We start from the raw sequence: 15,099 nt of genomic DNA on the forward strand, positions 1-15,099 counted from the left end.
GGCTAGAGTTGATCAAGTGGCGCTATGTGATAGACCATTACAAAACATGAAAGAACCAAAAGGAAAGCAGAACTGGACGAAGCTAAATGCATGGTTCAATCTTGGAAGGCTAGCTATGAGGGAAATTATCTTGTGGGTGAAAATGTAGTTGATGTTCCCCAATGGGTATGCAGCGAATCTAAAGAGGGGAGCGAGTCTTGAAAATTGAAAATATTTGGTCTCAAGAGTCATGATTGGCACATATGGATTGAGCGGGTAATGCCGGTGATGTTGCGTGGCTTTATCGCTGAGGATGAATGGCTAGTACTGGCAGAGATGAGCTATTCCTTCCGTGTTCTTTGTGCGAAAGAACTATCACCTGCCGTGCTAGAAGAAATGGAAGAGTTGGCACCTGAGTTGATCTGCAAGTTAGAGAAGATCTTTCCACTGGGCTTCTTTAATCCAATGTAACACTTGATTTTGCATCTCCTGACCGAGGCAAGATTGGGGGGCCCGTGCAAAATTGTTGGTGCTATGCAACTGAGAGGATGCAGAAGACGCTCCGTGCAAAATGTAAAAATAAACATAGAATTGAAGCATCTATGGCCGAGGCATTCATTACTGAGGAGGCGGCAAACTTCCTGACAGCACACTACGAAGCTAAAAATCATCATTTGCATAATCCTAAGCCTCGGTACAATGCCGACGACCCTAAAAAAGGTGGATCCAACCTCAGCCTATTCAAAGGGAATCTCACACCAGCCGATGCTTTAAAACCAATATCATTGGATATCGAAGAATGACGGACCATTTCATTGTATATCTTCAACAACCTAACAGAAGTGTGGCCGTACATCGAGTAAGTTATCGCGGTACATTGTTTTGCAACTTATAATTCCTTTGAAAATCTCTTATTCTCGGATATTTGATACAGTCGATATGTCGCCAAATTCTCGGATGGAGCAGAGATCAAAAAGGAATCCATCAAAGAGTATGAGCTTCTGGCGGCTTTCCCGGTTTCATCTGTTGGTTCAAACAAACGGTAATTTCCATTAGAACATTCTCATTTCTTCGTCTAATTTCCGGTTAATGCAATAGTCCTTTCATATTAAACTTGTAGGCTAATTCAGAGTCTATGGACGCTGAACTGAGACAATTCGCTAATGGTTTTGACTATAAGGTCCGTTCATTTGACAAATATGACATCAACAGGTATCACTTTCGTACCTATGGCAAAGAGCTATGGCCGACCGAAAGTCTACAAATTGTTGTGTCTCCGCTATCGGCGATGGAGGTATCGAGTATTATGGGAGAGTTGAAGCAATTTATGAACTTCTATTCTATGGTGAAAACACACCGAACGTCGTAGTCTAAAAATGTTATTGGTTCCAGCCGAAGGAGACTAGAAGGACTCGTGAACCTATAGGGCTAGTCGAAATCAAACAAAGCATCCATTTAGATGTTCCCGATGTCTATATTATGGATCAACAGGCGACCCAAGTTTTCTATCTACCGTGGGCCTTCCAAACCGATCCAAATCTGAATGGTTGGGATGTCGTTTATGAAGTGCCGCCACGTGTTAGACCACCTCCCCCCAATGAAGAGGATTATGAACCTCACATTAACCCAGACACATATGAAGGTGAATTCTTCCAAGAAACACGTCTTTCCAAAAAAATGCTTCAAGAAACGCTCTACTTCACCCCAGAACATTGAAGTAGACAACGACAGTGAATCCGACTTCACCCCTGAGCCGGAACAAGAAGAGCCGGAACAAGATGTTACTGCTGCGGATGAGTTGTCAATGCTTGACCGATTACATAAAGGTGGCCTTCCACATGTTGATGCTGCTGAACCCGATGAGCACTTCATTCATGATAGTGATGATGATGATGCATTTATTGATCCCGGAGCATTTATTGAACCTGACGATCAAGATTATTACTAGGTATTCAAATTTTTTATGTTGTACTTGATTTATATAGTTACTTGTATGATTGCATGATTTATACAGTTACTTGTATAATGTTCTTACTTTGTATGATTGTTTGTTATACATAGTGCCATGATCTTGATACCTGTCCCCGTCGGCCCTCGCCCGGTTTATGATTCGGATGTGGTATATTCTCTTTTATAACTATTTGTTGCATTTCACATTTATGACAATTATGGCCATCAAGTTGACATAGAGATATTTTTATCTAGGAGGTATGTGAACCATAAATTGCAACCGACCCTCTTGTCGAGAAGTTAAATTTAGTTGAAAAATAAAACGAGTATTTCAAAGAAAAAAATGAAAAGAATTGAAGAAGAGAAGATGAAATTGGAGTTGTATGTTGCCGATGTCGTCGATGATCACAAGATGAAGATGGATGCAATGCGCTTGAAGATTACACAATATGCCATTGATAATGAGGCTTGGTATCATTATGACGTTGGATCAGTTGTTACCTTAGTTGCGATCTTAATCGCATTTGTTGTGATGAGGGTAAGTTACCTCCAAAATGACATAATTAGCTTATTTAGTTCATTTTTGACATAAGTAGCTTATTTATTTCAAAAATGGCATAATAACCTTGGTTCTCTCATAGATGTCATATACTTAGCTTATTTTCCTCCAAAAAGGCACAATTACCTAAGTTAGATAAAAAGAAAGAATAGAAGAAGAAAGAGAAGAAAAACAAAGAATAAAAGAAGAAGAATGAGAATGAGGAGGAAAAGGATAAAAAGATAGAAGAGAAGAAGAAAGATGAGAAAAAGAAGAAGAAGAATCCTTGTTATTCTTCTTCTTCTTCTAGTCTTCTTCTAACTTTCTTACTCCCATTTTTGCAGGTTTGATTCACTTCATGGAAACAACATTGATGGACTACTAGTGTTTAGTTCTTGTTTTCATTTGTATTGATGAACAATGTGAAACTATGTATGTATATATGGATGAACTCCATGAAACTATGTATGTATTGGATCTTTTAATACCCTATGTGTTCTGTTGCATTGATGGACTGCTAGATGTTTGATACATGGGCTATGTTTGAGGTCAAAACTATATATATCATATATATCTTTTGAAAATGCTGGTATATAACAGAAAACAGAAAAAACAGAAACAATGCAGCCTCTTTGCCGTCTACCACCGACGGCAAAGGGGTCTTTGTCATCTGCCATAGATGGCAAAGAGGCCATGTGGCAGCAACCGGTGCAATCTGGGAGCTAACCCATTTGGTTACTTTGTTGTGTGTGGCAGACGGCAAAGGCTGTGGGAGTTTGCAGTCTGTGGCGAACGACAAAGACTTGGGGGGGCATGACGCGTGGCTGACGTAAGATAGGAGACGACAAATGTGAGGGCATGTTTGCTGTCTGCTGGCAGACGGCAAAGTCTCCCGTTAGCCACCTAACGTGGCTAACGCCTGTTATTTACCGTCCATGTTCTTTGTCCTCTGCCACCAATGGCAAATGTTCTTTGTCGTCCGCTTTGAGGAAGCAGATGGCAAAGAACCTGTTTACCATCACTTTCTTTGCCAGGCACCTTTGTCGTCGGTGGCAGACGGCAAAGAGGTTTGTCGTCCGCTTTTGGTACCTTTGTCGGATGCCATGGCAAACGGCAAAGAAGCTGATTCCTGTAGTGCTACTAGCAACCCACAGGTACCAATCTAAGGTTTTGAGACAAAGATTGAATACAAGAGATGAACTAGGGTTTGAGATGAGATGGTGTTGGTGAAGATTTTGATGAACATTGGTCCTCCCACGATGAGAGGATCGTTGGTGATGTCGATGGGTTCGATTTCCCCCTCCCGGAGGGAAGTTTCCCCGGTGAAATCGCTCCACCGGAGAGCTGCTACTTGTAAACTGCATTGGGATTTCCCCCGGAGAAGAGGGGAGATGCAGTACAGTAGAGATAAGTATTTCGCTTGTTGAGAACCATGGTTTATCGAACCAATAAGAGAGCCAAGCAAATTATCGTGAACAACACTTGCACACACAAAAGCAAATACTTGCACCCAACGCAGGGAAGAGGGTTTTTGATCCCTTTGAACTTGTTACTTGCAAGGATCAAATCTTGTATAGGTAGATAGGTAGATAGATAAATTTCAAAACAAAATAAAGTAAATAAATTTTAGGAAGGTTCTTTTGGTATTTATAATATGATAAAAGTAGACCTGGGGGCCATAGTTTTCACTAGAGGCTTCTCTTTGGAACACATAGCATACGGTGGGTAAACAAATTACTGTTGGGCAATTGATAGAAAAACACATAGTTATGACATTATTCATGGCAATGATCATACATATAGGCATCACGTATGTGACAAGTAGATCGACTCCTGCCTGCATCTACTACTATTAATCCATCAATCGACCGCTATCCAACATGCATCTATGGTATTAAGTTCATGACAAATAGAGTAACACTTTAAGCAAGATGACATGATGTAGACAAACTAAACCCAATCAATATGAATAAACCCCGCCGTTTTATCCTTAGTAGCAATAATATAATAGAATACGTACCTCGCTACCCCTTCTGCCACGAGGTGAGGACACCGCAGGATTGAACCCACTACAAAGCACCTCTCCCACTGAAGCTAAATCAAGCTAGTTGGCCAAACCAAATGGATAGATCGGAGAGAAATACAAAGCTATCATAAACATGCATAATAAAGTTTAGAAAAGACTCAATTACTTTCAATGAATAATCTTATCATAAACCCATAATTCATCGAATCCCAACAAACGCACCGTAAAATAAGATTACATCAAATAGAACTCCAAGAAGATCTAGTAGAACATTGTATTGAAGATCAAAGAGAGAGAAAAAGCCATCTAGATACTGACCCATTGATCTGTGGTAAACTACTCAAGCATCATCGGAAGGCAACAAGGATGATGTAGACGCCCTCTGTGATTAGTTCCCCCTCTGGCAAAGTACCGGAAAAGGCTTCCACATGGGATCGCAGAAGAACAGAAGCTTGTGGCGGTGGAAAAAGTGTTTCGGGTGGCTCTCTGGGGGTTCCTGGTATTTCAGAATTTATAGAAGTGGAATTAGGTTAGACGGAGCCACATGGGGCCCATAAGGTAATAGGGGGCTCCCCTAGGGTGCGCCATGTTGCCTTGTCGTCTCCTCGTCTGTCCTATGAACTACTCCCGAAGCTTCTAGGATCTCTTATGTGCAAAAAAAATTGTCAAAAAGTTTCGTAGCGTTTGGACTCCGTTTGGTACTGATTTTCTGGAAAACCAAAAACAAGCAGAAAACAACAACTGGCACTAGGCACTTGGTTAATAGGTTAGTTCCTAGAAATGATATAAAATAGCATAAATGCATATAAAGTATCCAAGATTTATAATATAATCGCATGAAGCAATAAAAAATTAAATATACGTTGGAGATGTATCTAGCGCAAAAGTGCTCGTGGCCAGGTTCCTCGTCTGGAAAGTTTTCTCTCTATTTTTTCTAGGGCAAATGGCTTCATATAGGAGAAGATGGACACCGTAGGCCTGCTGGGGGGCCCACGAGCTCATAGGGCGCGCCCTAGGGGGACGCCCCTTGAGCTCGTCTCTCCCAGGTGGCCCCCCTTCTGGTAATTCTTCCACTGATATTTTTTATATATTCCAAAATATTCTCCGTAAATTTTCAGGTCATTTAGAGCTATGGAGAATATCCAACTGTACTGTAGCCTTTTCTAGTCCAGAATTTTAGCTGTCGGCAATCTCCCTGTTCATGTGAAACTTTCAAAATAAGAGAGAAAAGGCATTAGGATTACACCATAAAGTGAAATAATGACCCAAAACATAATAAATAATCATAGGAAAACATGATGCAAAATGGATGTATCAACTCCCCCAAGCTTAGACCTCGCTTGTCCTCAAGCGAAAGCCAAAATCAATAATCATGACCACATGTTTAGAGAGAGAGAGAGAGGTATCGATAAAACAAAATACAGACATGAAAGCATCAAGATCATTATCGGCAACAATATATCATCATAGAACTTCTCATGACCAAGTAACAATTCATTCACAAGATCAAGTATGAACCATAAACTTCATTGAGAACTAACAAACTATGATCTCAGTCATCAAAACAATTGTAATTCATCATATTTTCAGAAAGAGTCTATGTAAGAGCTTTGTTTAGCAAGTTCACATAGTCAACTTTCACTTAGTCTTTCATGATTGCTAACACTCACGACATATTTATGGATCAGAAGTTTCAGTCAAACACATAGGAAAATTATAAGGTCATACAAAGCTTATTTCCCCTTACAATAAAAGATCATACATATTTAGGAGCAAGTTTTATTGCTTTTTGCACCGATGACAACTTACTTGAAGGATCTTATTCAATCCATAGGTAGATATGGTGGACTCTCATGGCAAGAAGCTGGGTTCAAGGGTTTTAGATGCACAAGTAGTATCTTTACTTAGTACAATTTTTTTGCTAGCAAAAGGTTATGAGCATGCACCACATGTTAGAGGATCCATGCCAATATAACTTCTATGTGAATATAAGCAAACATAACCTACTACGTTGTTTTCCTTGTTCAACGTCAACTATTTGATCAAGCATAGAATATTTGACATGGGCTCACAATCATGAAAAGATGTCAAAGATGGTGTATTTATATGTGAGACCTCTCTTTCTTTATTACTTTTCACGAATTGCATCAATGACCCATGCTATGCTTGTTAACTTCCAACAAATTTTATCAATTATACTTCTTTTATGTAAAGTCATCACTCTCCATGAGATTAGCATATGATATTTTTATTCTTTTCATTGCTAAGTTTTAAGAAAGAAGGTAAAACAACTCAACTCAAACTACTCTTTAAACTCTCACACTCGGTTGCATAAATAGATCATGACAAGCACTCGAAACTAAATCATGCTAAAACTTTATTCTTCTAATTCATGAAATGACTAGGGATCAAAGTAAGATAGATAACGATGATAAAAGTGATGGTGATACGATACCGGGGCACCTCCCCCAAGTTTGGAACAAGCCAAGGGTGGTTCCCATACCCGTGTACTCAAGCCTCTTTCTTTGGTAATGATGGTGATGAGGTGGTAGACTTGTTCTCCAGAAGCAGGAATTTAGGACAGTATAACCGCACCTAAAGCGAGCTCTCTCAGTCCTTCAATGTCTCTGGCCGTCGGATTTGCATTAGATTAGTTCCTGGCCGTCAGATCTTCCTCTAAGTGGCAGTTTATCGCGATCTGGGCTGGCTGTCCTAATAGGCCGCTATTCTGAAAACTTTTTTGGAGGCCTATGGTTAATTGGGCTTCTACAGGCAGCCCATTTAGGTAGACAACAATCCGACGCTACGCTTTATCTCCGTAAGAAAAACTTTTCGCTCAAACAGGTGGAAACGGATCGGTGGGGGCTCGATCTCATACAGGGATGCCGGCGACGCGGCGACGCAGGCGGTCCACGATGGGATCCAGTGTTTGCTGGTCTTCCCAGTGGATCGAGCCGAGGCGCTCAAGGCGATCTAGCGGCGCGCGGCCTTCTCAATGGATCCAGCCGAAGCGCGCTAGGGAATCATCCTAGGGTTTGGAGTTGGTGACCGAGGAGGAGGCGGCACCGGCGATGGTGCGCAAGCCGTGCACGAGGCCACGGCGACTCCACAAAGTCTGCTCCGCTCTCCCCGACCCTCGACGGCGTGCTCTCCGATCTGCACTCCCTCCTTCTCTCCACGCTCGCCGCGTCGCTGCGCTCCCCATCACCATGGCAACGATGTGAGTTTCAGTGTGCCCAGCTCATCCCGTGTTCGATTGGGCTGGGGCGCTCATGGCGGCGCTGGAAGGAATCTCCTAGCCAAATTTTAGCATGGAGGCGCCTTCCAGAGCACCTTGCCGCTGGTAGTGATGTCCGACGGCGTGAGGACATGGTGAGGCTTCAACGAATCATCCATGGATTCGACGATTTCAAGGTTCGATCTCCCCTTTATCCCCCCTGCTATTCCTACAAAACAATTCAACAGAATTAAGGCGTTAGGTACCACAGATCTTCCATTGATCAGGGTGAACTGTTGATTATGCTTATTATAGGCTTCAATGGATTAAATCTGAGAAGATAATTCTTGAAATGGAGGAGGTTCAATTGGTGTTCCTGGAGATGACAAGAAAGATCATTCAAGGGAAGAGGATTTGTTGCGAGAGAGTCGGATACCGGTGTGGATGATCCTCTCAATGGACTCATTGCAGCATCACAAAGACACAGGCAACGGTGCTACTGCTGATGGTAGAGAGGAGATCAACGGCAAGGGAGGCAAGGGAAAAACTGAGGGTGTGAACCTGAGTTTATTCTAGATGTCTTTTTTTGTTGATCAACTCCATCTCAATCCCCATCCATCTTCCTCGAGTATTTAACCAAAAACTACCACAATTCGCGGAAACGTGACAGAAAACTACCACTTTACGATTTTGTCCCGAAAACTACCATTTTTTTATTAATCCGTGACAAAAAACTACCAAGTGTGAAAACTGCTCGCTTTGCCTGGATTAAACGCGAATCTGACTGCCCGACCCCACACATAAACGGGCTAAAAATGCAATCGGGTCCCTAGTTACCTTTTCTCTCTGAAGATAGTTTTCTTTGGGGCATTTCCTCGAGCAGGTTGTCTTCGTCCTGGAGCACGAGCTGCCATGGCTTGTCACGGGAGGAGAGGAAGAGCACCGGACTGTCATGGCTGCAGCGGCCGCTAGAGCGCGGACGGGCGCAAGCAGTCGCAGCTGCGAGCAGCACCGGCCGCACACGAGCTGGTGGATGGCGACCATGCCTCGTCCGTGGTGAGCGCGGATGGCGTCCAACCACCCCAGCCATGGAAGGAGCTCCCCGTGCGTGGTGGCCATCCCTGGCCCACGCCTCCGCGGCCCCCGGCGACGCGCACGGGGCTGACCTCCTCCCCCCCTCTGTAGCCATCCCATCGCTCAACGACCTCCTTCTCCACCTCCGGCCAAATCGAAGGAAGAGCGCGAATTTGGAGCTGGGTCTGGGCGAGGACGGCGCCGAGATGATCTGCAGCAGCGCTTCCTGGTAGACACGAGCGCCGACGCCGGCTGCAGCAGGGTCATGGGCGCCAGGCTCGACAGGTTGCTACCCCCGCTGCCCATCCCGGCGCTCCGACGTTCAAAACGCCCTCCGCCACCCCGTCCCCATCTCCCTCACCACCGCCACCTGCGTCCCGAACGTGGTCCTGCTGCTAGCTCGCTCCCTCACCACCGGGCCTCGACAACGACGTGGACTCGCCGCGGCAGCAGCTGTTCCCGTCCACCGGCGGCAAGCGGCTGGGGAAGGAGGAGGCCGGCGACGAGGAGGAGAAGGAGGCGGAGGACCCAATTGCTTTTTTGTAGAAAAACTAGGGACCCGATTGCATTTTTAGCCCGTTTATGTGTGGGGTTGGGCAGTCAGATTCGCGTTTAACCCAGGCAAAGCGAGCGCTTTTCACACTTGGTAGTTTTTTGTCACGGATTAACAAAAAAGTGGTAGTTTTTGGGACAAAATCGTAAAGTGGTAGTTTTCTGTCACGTTTCCGCGAATTGTGGTAGTTTTTGGTTAAATACTCATCTTCCTCTAATTTTTCTTATGTTTCTGTACAGGTCAAAGAGGGTTTACAACTAGGTATAAAGCTTCATGAGGACTCATCTTCTTGGGATGGAAGATGATCGGTTACTGGTAAGTATTAAAATTTCTATATTTTGGTGATGGTACCGGCTAGGTATTCTTTCAGATTTACTTCTATCATGCGTATTAGAACACGTTCAGCCTATGTAGATGATGCACGGATACTGCAGTAAAAGTAAATACATTACCTGTAAACTGCACTATTGATTTAGTAGTTCTACTTTTGGTCCAACTATCGATCAATTGTTGAGGCTATAATGAACCAAAAATTGCTTACTGGGGCAGTACTATAGTCTCTTGATTATGCTCTTAAGTAAATATCATGTCTTCCTCTAATTAGAAATTTAGAAAACAATAGGTTAATCAGAAGCTTTCTTACAAAAAGAGCGCTCTTCAGATGCTACTACATGTATATGCTCACATCACATGCATATTTCTTAATTTTCAGGTGCTTGTGAATATCTGCGGAAGTACAGTAGCCTGTAGCTTTGTAGGCGTTGAACTAAATACCAATCAAAGTAGGAGCGAAAGGAAGATAATATAGGTTTTGATCCGCCAAAAGGTCTATTTATTCTCATTTCAGTTAAGATTTACCTCTAAAACATTGCATGAACTCCTGCGCATATTGGATACTTTATTTATGCACCTTCTTGCATTTTAATTCCATGTAAGTTGTGCACTCTATTTAGTAAGTTATTTGTATTTTGGCTACAAATGATTTTATTGGATATATTGTAGACATTTTCTGCAGGGACTGTTGCAACTTGCTAGACATAGGAAAAGATGGGAGTCAATCCAAGATGACATCAGCAACCAAAGGTGACATTTATATAAACATTTGGATTTCTGATACAAGAATAGTCATGTGTTTTTTCTTTGAAGGTGTGTGATTTTCTTTTAGTGTGGAAATTATTATGATGATCATTCATCAGAGATGGGTCCGTGCATTATTTTCTTCTTACAAAGAAATTCAAGTTTGAATCTTAGATTTAACAATTACTCCCTTTGTTCCTTTATATAAGGTGTATTTGTTTTTTTAAGTCAAACGAGTGCAAGTTTGGCCAAGTTTTTAGAAAAATATATCAACATTCACAATATGAATTTATATATCATTTGATCTCAACATAAAGATTAATTTCATATTATATCTATTAGGAATTGCAGATGTTGTTATTTTGTTCTACAATCTTGGTCAAATATTCAAATGATTAACTTGCACGGAAATCAATACACCTTATATTCTGGAACGGAGGGAGTATTTGACATGTCATGAAGTGTGTACTGCATCACTCACAAAAATCATAGCTTCCATCCAGCGGCTTTGGCCGAGTTAATTTGTGCATTGATGTTTCACCATTTCCTGAAGTTATATAACTATTGTGGTTTCCTTCAGGTTAATGCGATTACTCCATTAAGTGAAGGTTAGTCGTTGCTCCTTGATCAAGGCTATTAATTTATAGATGGGTTTTCGAATATACTCATAGTAGTCCAGTGATGAGTATAAGTTGAAGCAAGAGTCTATTAAATAAATAAAAAACATTTTCATTTGAAAGTAGCCATAAGATAGAAATGGATATACATATGTTGTATAATGAAACGAAGATGTATATAGCATGTCCAGCTCCAAGAGACTATTTTCCTCTTTTTGGTTATACTTACTACTGTCCATTTCAAGACAAAAGAAAACTACTGCGAAACAACTTTTTTAGACTGTTTTTATCATTTTCAATAGCTCATGGTTCAATTATGTTTAACTTTTTGTCACCTTAATGTTATGAAAATTCCTATCAACCTATTGCCAAAACAGATGGGCGCGGCAACGCGCGCCTCCGATGATCTAGTTTCATATTATCATTGATCCTTGCGAAGATCACGGTTCTGCTCTTCCAATAAAATAACCTCATTGGTGAGTGTCGTGTTCTGGTACAAATCGCTTCAACAACCTTTAATGCATTAATTTCATATAAAGAAAGATTATGATGGAGGGTTTGCAATATGTCTCCCTTTTTTGTAGCCTCCACTGGGGGTATGAGTTGATTTCCTTCTTCATGGATCCGGCCAGTCGTGACCCCTTTAGTTTCCTCCTGCCCGGCAGTGTCCTCATCTCTGGACGACCACTCATAATAGACCTCACTGAAAGGGCGTTTGCCCTCGAGGGTTGCATGATTCGATGCTTGGTACGGAGCCTTCGGGGTGCCATGGGGAGCTTGACGACCAAGTCCTGTCAGAAAAATGGCCCGAAAGAAGAACAGAGGATAAACTTGCGATACGGTGGTCAAAACAGCGAGGAGTATATATAATGATTTTTTTCATGCAGGACAAGTAATCTGGAAGGAAACAGAGTCGGTAAAGTCCACAGGGAGTCACGAGCCCACACAGCGCGCCTTGGGGGGTAGGGCGCGCCCCCTGAGCTCGTCGCTCCCTCGTGCACTTTCCTGATTGTTTATTATTTCCTAATTTTTATATATTCTGAAACGAACAAATGTACTTTTATGAAACTTTTGGAGTCGGTTTACTTACTCACATATCCAGGGCCGTCTCCAGAAATTTTAGGCCCAAGTGCGCAATGCAAAATGGGGCCCTAAAACTAAAAATGTCGTGTACATCCCTATGACTTGGGAGATGAAGATCGTTTTTTCTATATACCAATCAACTTTGAGGTATTTTTGGTACATACTTACTGGTAGGACTAGGGTTCCTACCAGTGCGGCTACGCAGGTTATAGGGACAAGGAGGAGGTGGACGAGGGCTGGAGCGGGCGCGCCGGCGAGTGGGCGCCGTCGCGGCTAGGGTTTAGGTGCAGCGGCGGTTGGCTGGTGGCGGCTAGGGTTCCGGCTCCTCAGGGAGCCGGCCAACAGAAGATGATAATATCTTTATTGCTTCCTCTCAAAAGGTATCTTACAACTAATATTTATAACCTCAAAACGACTAGCCTAAGATAACTTGCGTAAGAATTAACCTAAGATAACTTATGGGCTAAGATTGCCCGGTGGGCCTCTACGGCCGTAACACTTCTCCTCGCCTGCACAAACAGCTCGTCCTCGAGCTGTAAGGTGGGGAAGCGCTGGCGGAACTCCTCGAGGCGATCAACCAGCGTCAAACACCTTCTCGATAGCTGGGGCGGCCAGGTCGGCGGCGGCGGCATCCTCCGGAATGTAGTCTGCAACCTCCAGGTAGAAGAGTCACGGGCAGGCATGGCCGGGCGTGTAGGGCTCGTCGCAGTTGAAGCACAATCCTTGACGGCGACGCTCGAGGAGCTCGGCTGAGGTGAGCTGGCGGAACGGGCGTCCCGCGGTCGCGGCAAGGGGTGCCGCAGAAGCCTGCGTAGGCCGACCCTGCGAGGAATCCGGCCCTGGTAGTGACCCAACGGTCCGGGACGGTGATTCCCGCTGGATGGCCACCGCGCGGCGCTCGAACGCGCGGGCGTAGTACATGGCCGACTGGAGATCCTGGGGTCCGCGAAGCTCCACGTCGACGCGAATGTGATCCGGAAGGCCGCCGACGAAGAGCTCAGCCCGCTGCAGGGCCGTCACACCTGGCGCGTGACACGCCAGGGCCTGGAAGCGGTCGGCGAAATCCTGCAACGTGACGGAAACTGGCCCTACCCCGACGGCCAAATCAATGCCGACGGCAGCCGTCGGCCTACTTTGCGCTATGCCGACAGCCACGTCTTGGCTGTCGGCGTACCTTGGCCGTCGGGCTACCACGAGCTAATCCGACGGCACCCGTCGGCATACATATGTCGTCGGCCCAGCTGCGAACATGGCGACAGCAGCCGTCGGCATAACCAGGCCGTCGGCATACCCGTGGGCCCGGCGACCCCGCCCGTGACCAGCGGCTAACGTCGTCAAATCTATGCCGACGGCCTGGACGGCCGGCCGTCCGCATACATCGTCATGCCACGTCACAGATCCGCGGCGCACCGTCCATGAGCTAAGCCGACGGCTGCCGTCGGCATACATGCCACATCAGCGATCCGCGGCACGCCGCCCGCCGCCTAAAACCTGGCCGTCTCTATGCCGACGGCTACACTTTTTTTCATATGTATTTTTTAAAGCTTTTTTATGTATTATTATATAAACTAACATGTAGCATGTTAAATATAAACATACATATGAATATATATGTAGTTTGTATTTTTTCATATATTATGAATATATATATATGGTTTGTATTTTTCGAGCACGTTAATAATGTGCGGTCATGTTCTTTTGAATATAGGTCATTATATTTTATTAAAATCAAAAACAGCTATGCCGGCAAAAGTTTTGTGGCGGTTGCAAACGCCCGACACCCGTCTCCAGAGTGTGACCCCCTCACGTCCGCGGTGTGCCCCCCTCATGGACGGCGCCGGCACCTGGAGGGGGGAAACGGACGCGTCGGGTCTACACGGTGGATGTAGTTGTGGGTTTGGCCCGGATGTTGCTCCCGGGTGTCCCTACGGGTGACCTGACACAACCGGGTGTAGAGGTCCACTAGTCAAAGCCCATCCGTGGGAAGTCAAAAGGCTAGATCTCGTGGTCAACCGCTCCACGGTTAGGCGGGACGGGGGCCCTGGGGGGGGGGGTAGCAATGCCACCGGAGCATCGTACCGGACCCTCATACATGTGCGAGGTGGTGTTGTGGCATGTTCAAACAGGCGGCACGCATCTCAGGGGCGTGGCCCCCCTAACGGACGGCGCCGCCGCCGGCACCTGGAGGGGGAAAACGGACGCATCGGGTCTACACGGAGGGGATGTAGCTATCGGTTTGGCCCGGATGTTGCTCCCAGGTGTCCCTCTGAGATGACCTAACACAACCGGGTGGAGAGGTCCACTGTTCAAAGCCTGTCCGTGGAAAGTCAAAGGGCAAGATCTCGTGGTCAACCGCTCTAGGGTTAGGCAGGACAGGGGCCCTGGGGGGTAGCAATGCCACCGAAGCATCGCACCGGGCCCTCATACATGCGGGGTGGTGTGGTGGCATGTCCGAAGAGGCGGCACGCGTCTCCGGGGTTTGGCCCCCCTCACGGACGGCGCCACCGCCGGCACCTGGAGGGGGGAAACGGACGCGTCGGGTCTACACGGAGGGGATCTTGCTGTTGGTCTGGCCCGGATGTTGCTCCAAAGTGTTCCTATGGGCTGACCTAACACAACCGGGTGGAGAGGTCCACTGGTCAAATCCCGTCCGTGCAAAGTCAAAGGGCTAGATCCCGTGGTCAAACGCTACAGGGCTAGGCGGGTCGGGGGTCCTGGGGGTAGCAATGCCACCGGAGCGTCGCACCGGGCCCTCATACATGCGGGGTGGTGTGGTGGCATGTCCGAAGAGGCGGCACGCGTCTCCGGGGTTTGGCCCCCCTGGCGGACGGCGCCACCGGCCGGCACCTGGAGGGGGGAAACGGACGCGTCGGGTCTACGCGGAGGGGATCTTGCTGTGGGTCTGGCCCAGATGTTGCTCCAAAGTGTTCCTATGGGCTGACCTAACACAACCGGGTGGAGAGGTCCACCGGTCAAATCCCGTCC

The 15,099-nt window shown here is 45.7% G+C and overlaps 1 long non-coding RNA gene across 2 annotated transcripts; it reads left to right on the forward strand.

Moving 5' to 3' along the window:
* Positions 1 to 7,321: 7,321 nt before the first annotated feature.
* On the forward strand, positions 7,322 to 12,057 carry LOC123090878 (uncharacterized). 2 transcript variants are annotated; one of them, XR_006442637.1, is made up of 5 exons: positions 7,322 to 7,907; positions 8,026 to 8,263; positions 9,577 to 9,652; positions 10,050 to 11,507; positions 11,616 to 12,057. It is a non-coding gene; the product is annotated as an uncharacterized lncRNA (long non-coding RNA). The 2 variants fall into 2 exon arrangements; XR_006442636.1 differs by lacking the exon at positions 11,616 to 12,057 and having other exon boundaries at positions 10,050 to 10,420; positions 10,995 to 11,253.
* The last annotated feature ends 3,042 nt before the right edge of the window (positions 12,058 to 15,099 follow it).

This window comes from Triticum aestivum, chromosome 4B, assembly GCF_018294505.1.
Source record: "Triticum aestivum cultivar Chinese Spring chromosome 4B, IWGSC CS RefSeq v2.1, whole genome shotgun sequence".
Lineage (NCBI taxonomy): Eukaryota > Viridiplantae > Streptophyta > Magnoliopsida > Poales > Poaceae > Triticum > Triticum aestivum.